The 6,075-nt window shown below is 46.9% G+C and overlaps 1 long non-coding RNA gene across 1 annotated transcript; it reads right to left on the bottom strand.

Annotated features, from left to right (window-relative positions):
• Positions 1-850: 850 nt before the first annotated feature.
• Positions 851-4,412, bottom strand: LOC310846877. Its single transcript, XR_014565569.1, has 3 exons — positions 4,287-4,412; positions 3,369-3,517; positions 851-1,084 (listed from the first exon to the last, which is right to left on the bottom strand). It is a non-coding gene; the product is annotated as an uncharacterized lncRNA (long non-coding RNA).
• Between the last annotated feature and the right edge of the window lie 1,663 nt (positions 4,413-6,075).

Genomic DNA, 6,075 nt, shown 5'->3' with positions numbered 1-6,075 from the left:
TTCAGGCTTTATGAGTAGCCAGGAACAGTGGAAGTCTCTCACTGCTTCTGTCAACTCCAATACCTGCATGAGATTAGGGAACTATCCCTCCCTGCTCTTTGGAAGGCTGGGCTTGTTCATTCACCTTGTGCTATGCTTGGGAGACATTTGGAAGGGCTGCTTCTAAGAGTCTCCTACCTTACGTAAACAAAGAGAACTACTAGAGAACTTGAGGGACGGGAATCATGCCAAGTAATTAAAGGTAAAGGGACCCCTGACCATTAGGTCCAGTCGTGACCGACTCTGGGGTTGCGGCGCTCATCTCACTTTACTGGCCGAGGGAGCCGGTGTACAGCTTCCGGGTCATGTGGCCAGCATGACTAAGCCACTTCTGGTGAACCAAAGCAGCACACGGAAACACCGTTTACCTTCCCGCCAGAACGGTACCTATTTATCTACTTGCACTTTGATGTGCTTTTGAACTGCTAGGTTGGCAGGAGCTGGGACTGACAAACAGGAGCTCACCCCGTCACGGGGATTTGAACCACCGACCTTCTGATCAGCAAGTCCTAAGCTCTGTGGTTTAACCCACAGCGCCACCCGTGTCCCATGCCAAGTAATTACCGGACAAGGAAAGCCTCTGGTCCAAGATACTCCCAATGCATCTACTGGTGAAAAACTCCTAAGACGGATCAAGTGTTCTTTTTTTTGGGGGGGGGGGAGTTCAAACAAAACCCCCAAATATTTCCTATTGAGTTATTCTTAAATTCAACCTGTATAGGTAAATACAGTGAAATATCAGGGCAACTCCAACCTAGACCTTGAATATGTTCTATATAAGTAACAGAAACTGGGAATCAATCCCACTTGGTTGAGTTAACTCCTTTCCATGTACTGAACCAATAGTTTAACAGAGCTGGGAGAATTCCAAGTAGCCACTAATGCACAACCCTCCATCTGTGTCCAGTGCCAGCTACAAGCAGGAGCCAAAGGCCTTCTGGAGATCACCCTCCTCTTCAGCGTTTGGGCTTGGGGAATTTCTTCGTTCGTGGCTTAGGAGTGCTGGGCTGTGAAGGTGATTCAGTTTGTTCCTTAACGACAACTTCTGTAACGACAGATACACAGCAAGAAGCACTTAAACACTGACATTGTCAACAACTAGACAATATGAGAACTAGTAGCTCAGAGAAACCTCATACTCTACTCTGCGACAAGTCCAGGTTTCAGCTCAAGCATAGCCTTGAGGAAATCAAGACCAAACCCAGCTGCCCAAAGAATGGTTATGAACAGCATTTGCATCCACAAACCCATGTTTGTCATGTTCACACTTCATAAGTATACCTGTTCTCAGTGGGAACCTCATGCATAATGGGAATATGCCAACAGAGCACTTATTTCAATAATCTAAGACACATTGATCTCTGACATGTACACAGTACTCTGTTCAAAGTAAATCAACAATCCTGATACAGCCAGTATCACGCTGCAGGTGAGCAGCTTAGGCTGATAAAAGCTTGTTCAGACCGCCAATTGGGTTAGGTAAGAGTTCAACTAGGGACATCCCTGCTCACATTCTGAGCCAGTGAAATACAGTTTGCTTCTTCAGCTCCCTGGGTTGGTTCATAACATGCATCTTCATTACTTCATGATTGCAGCATCAAGTGAATTATGAAATGTGAATTATGACATTATTAAGCAATAAAGAACTTTCCTTTCACCCCACAACACACTGCTTTTCAACAGAAACATCACCTATTCAGGCTAGAACTACACATGTAGCAGATTGAGGATGCATAATGGGTTGTGCCACTTCAGCAATGCAGATGGAAGAATGGTCTTCTTCTTTGGCGATCACTCGTAGCTGAGTAAGATTGTCTTCCATGAACACGGTCTCAACAGTGAGTCCGTAAATGACTGTGGAGGCCAGTTCTGGATCCACAGGTCCTTCCACAGTGGGGACATAGGTTTCCGGGCGGGATTTGATCATGGTGTGGATTTGCCAAGCGTGCCTTCCTCTTAGCACGTTTCTCCCTTGCGTCCTGAGTTCGAGCGTCTTCAAAGCCCATGACACTTTTGGTAAAGGTTGTTCTCCAATTGGAGCGCTCACAGGCAAGTGTTTCCCAATTGTTGGTGTTTATACTACATTTTTAAAGATTTGCTTTGAGACAGTCTTTAAACCTCTTTTGTTGGCCACCAGCATTATGCTTCCTATTTTTAAGTTCGGAATAGGTTTCTGAAACTGGAAACTTAACACACCAGGGAGAAAAGTTCTAGATTAGTCCATTCCCTGCTGTGCTAACATTCTACTTACAGGATACACTTTATAATAAAGACCAACCAAAAAGGTGATTTTCCTGGCTGCAGTTTGTAGTGGCACAGTCCAGTACACTACCTCACCCTCTTGGGCAGACCAGGTGACAGCTGCCAGTCATCAAACACTAATCAAGAACAGATAAATCAAGCAACTGATAAACAGGTGTGAACTAGGCCTCCGTTTGTTGCCTGTGTGGAAAGGATTCCCCTATCAGACTCAGGAGGTGGACTGGGCAAGTCAGCTAATTCTCACGTTACCATTTTTAAATGGAGAAATAAACAGCCTGCTGTTATTGAGGGGGCGGGAATGAAAAGACCTTCAAACAGCAAACCATCTTTCTCCCCAGCCTGCCTTAGGTACAGCCTATCATTTTGATTCTTGCAACCTTCAGGGAGTAGTAATGATGGGGAAGTGGCTACACATATTTATTTACTAAGAGCAGAAACAAAGGAACAGAAAGGCATCTGGTACAACTTTTGCAGTAACATTCCATTTCTGACTACGGGTGGAGAAGGGGGAAGATGGTGGGTTGTATTCAAAGTAGCGCTAAGCCAAGCATTCTGCCAGAGCCTGTCCTCTAGTTCCCCCCAACCTTCCAGAGCAGATTTGGGGATGTCAAGGGGAGGAGGAATCCCATTGCGCTAGCACAACGTATTTAGCACAACCTGTATCTGGGAATGTTCTCCGCTCTCCTCCAAAAGCACACTTCCTGTACATTTTTTTCCATTATGTGGTAGGCAGCGTGGAAATATAATACATGTAGTCTGAAATGGCACAGCTCAGCAAGAGCTGCAACACGTGACTTCCCTATGCCTGTTTTGTCTATTTTGAGTCATTTCGCAGCAGCAGCAGCATACTCAATGATACCACCCAAATGTATGCTTGAGACGTAAGTGCAGCCAATCCTGGTTCTTCAACACATTTGTACCTTGAACACACGTGACAAACCAGTTTATCACATTCACATTTTATGTTTTCAAATGTACGCCTAAACGTGTGGTGCATAAAATTGCCCTTAAAATTCCAGGGCATTTTTAAGAGCCTGCAATTCCACCTTTCAAGTCTTTAGCCATACCTGCTTTGAGTTTTGTTTCTTTTGGTTCAGAGTCCTTCAGCTTTGGTTGCTCACCCTCCATGTTCTGGATTTTTGCCAGAGCTTCTTCCAAGTCCTCATGAAGGACTTCAGATTTTTCCTCAGCTTGCTGTGCTCGCTTTTCAGCCTCTCTGAAAGAGCAGGTGCCAGAAAGAACTCATAACCCTGACCAGGCAAGAAACCAACTAATCTCGTTTACTCTAGCTGGTCGCTTCCTACTGTGAAAAATACATTTTCTCTTGCTTCTTCATTCCCCAAAATGTTCCTAACACCCAATACTACCTATGTAAGAATCCGCACCTGATTAATACATTTCAAGTCTCTAAAACCTACAGGAGAATCTACCCCTAGCACTTCAAAACCACATGAGAACTCACATATCACTAAAGGTAAAGCCAAAGGACCCCTGACAGTTAAGTCCAGTCACGGACGACTCTGGGGTTGCAGCGCTCATCTTGCTTTACTGGCCAAGGGAGCTGACGTTTGTCTGCTGACAGTTTTTCCAGCTCATGTGGCCAGCATGACTAAGCCGCTTCTGGCGAAACCAGAGCAGCGCATGGAAACAATGTTTACCTTCCCACAGGAGCGGTACCTATTTATCTACTTGGACTTTTGGGTGTGCTTTCAAACTGCTAGGTTGGCAGGAGCTGGGTCCGAGCAATGGGAGCTCACCCCATCACGGGGATTCGAACCGTCGACCTTCCAATTGGCAAGCCCAAGAGGCTCAGCGGTTTAGACCACAGTGCCACCCGCGTCCTATTTTTGTTTAAAAATGGAATGTGTTGCAGCAGAATAGACACCTGCAATCACATAGGCCACCTGTTCAAGATACCCTGCAGTCTCTAGTCTGCACAAGAATGCACACATCCATCCATCTTTTCTCTGTGGTTCTATACTCACACGAGTTGCTCTTTCAGAATTTCCAGTGACACCAGCAACTCAAATTCCTTCTTTGAGGCCTTTGTGGTCCACTGGCTGGCATGCTACTCCCTCTGGAATAAGAAGAGTGAATAACTTATAGGAAATGAAAGGAAATAAATCAACAGGCTACTTTCTGTCTCAGAACTGGCATACAAAAGTCCCTGGCTCAAATCTTGCCTCAGCTATGAGCACACTAGGCAGCCTTAGACAAGTGATGCTCACTCATCCCTGACATCTTCAGAATGGGGATAAAGATAATTCTGGCCTAACTTACCTCATTGCACTGTTTTATTTACAGAGGCACAGAGTTGGAAGTTGCCATTACTCTGCCTCTGAGAAGAAAAGGTTTATACAGGGCACAATTGCTTGAGAAAGCCACTCCCGACCTAATGAGGGGGTGGGGTTGCGGGTTCACGCCCACAACCACAGTCTCGCGGGGCTGGCGTCGGCCCCGCGGGACTCGGGATTCCCTAGATTATCAATATTCATCATCCACAGCGCCGGCCAATCGGACGGCGCTGGGGGCGGGACTATTGGGTGCACTTAAGGTCAGGGCAGCCCTGACTCGCCCCCTCTTCTCTCTTACAGCTGCTGCGGTTTGGATCTCCCTTCACTGCGACTTGACTTCTTCCTTGTGGTTTTTCTCCTATATTCTGCTCTTCCTTCTGCGGGATCGTTGCAGCCTCTGTAGCTTAGCGGATAGACCTTCCGCAATTGCCTCCTTCTCCCTACGAAACAGCTGATTCAGCAGCAGCCGACATCGATCGGGAACCCTCTTGGGCATTGAGCCGTAGGGATTCACGAGCTGCCTGGACTATCGGAGCTTCCGGGAACCTCTTCGGTAACGCGTGAGCCGCCTCAGCTCTCACGAAAGGTTTGAGAAAAGTGACCGGCTTATTGGGAGGGCAGGCTTATTTCCTTAGTTTGGTGGCTATTTCTCCGCAGGCAACGGGTTAACTGGCCGCCCTCGCGGAGCCTGCCCCTTTGGCTCGCCGCTGTCTGCGATCGTTTTGTCCTTGTGATATCCGCCAAGCGAGTAGCAGGGGGTGAGTGGATTTTATTGAACAGTGCTAGCGCGTCGTGTTCTTTTCGCGATCCATTTGCTGCTAATTCGTACATCCAAATCGGTCAGTTTACTCTCCCGGTCGGGTTGCCTTGGCAACGGGGCGGGCGGGCGCCATCTTAGGTAAGCCACGTGGTCCCTGTAGCCACCATTTTAGGTGAGGCATACCCAGGGCGTCGTCCTCTCGATACTTGATTTCAGTTCGTTTAGGCATAGGTCACTTCGATACGCTGAAAGTCTGTTCCTTTTACGGACTACTGCTAGTGGCAGCCGCGATTTAAGTGTATCAGTCCCTCGCCACGCTGACGCAGTGTTTCAGCTCCAAATAGTGCGGCCGCCATTTTGGGTGTACTAAGGGGTCCCCTTTGGCGGCCATCTTGGGTGAGGCATATGTTCGGTGGTAGCCTATCTGAAGAGCTCACAGCTGGCAGAGGCTGCATTTAATCCAGAATTTATTTCCCATCCTGCTTTATTATCTAATCAATCATTATCTAATTCCCCCCTTCTTCTGATTTCTGTTGGTTTTGCTGTAGTATAATTTTTTTTATTCGTCACGAGATATCTCCGTCGCTGTTGATAATTAGTAATTCATTGTGAGCTTCCTTTAAAAAAATCTATCCTTCGTTTACAAGAACGCTTGATCCCCTCAGCGCTTCAAGCCCTTGTCATATTCAGTCTAATTTAAAGAACCCTTCACCAGGGGTT

This window comes from Podarcis gaigeae (assembly GCF_964106915.1).
Source record: "Podarcis gaigeae genome assembly, chromosome: 6".
Lineage (NCBI taxonomy): Eukaryota > Metazoa > Chordata > Lepidosauria > Squamata > Lacertidae > Podarcis > Podarcis gaigeae.
Note: the sequence above shows the minus strand (reverse complement) of the source record. Positions and strands in the feature narration are given on the sequence as shown.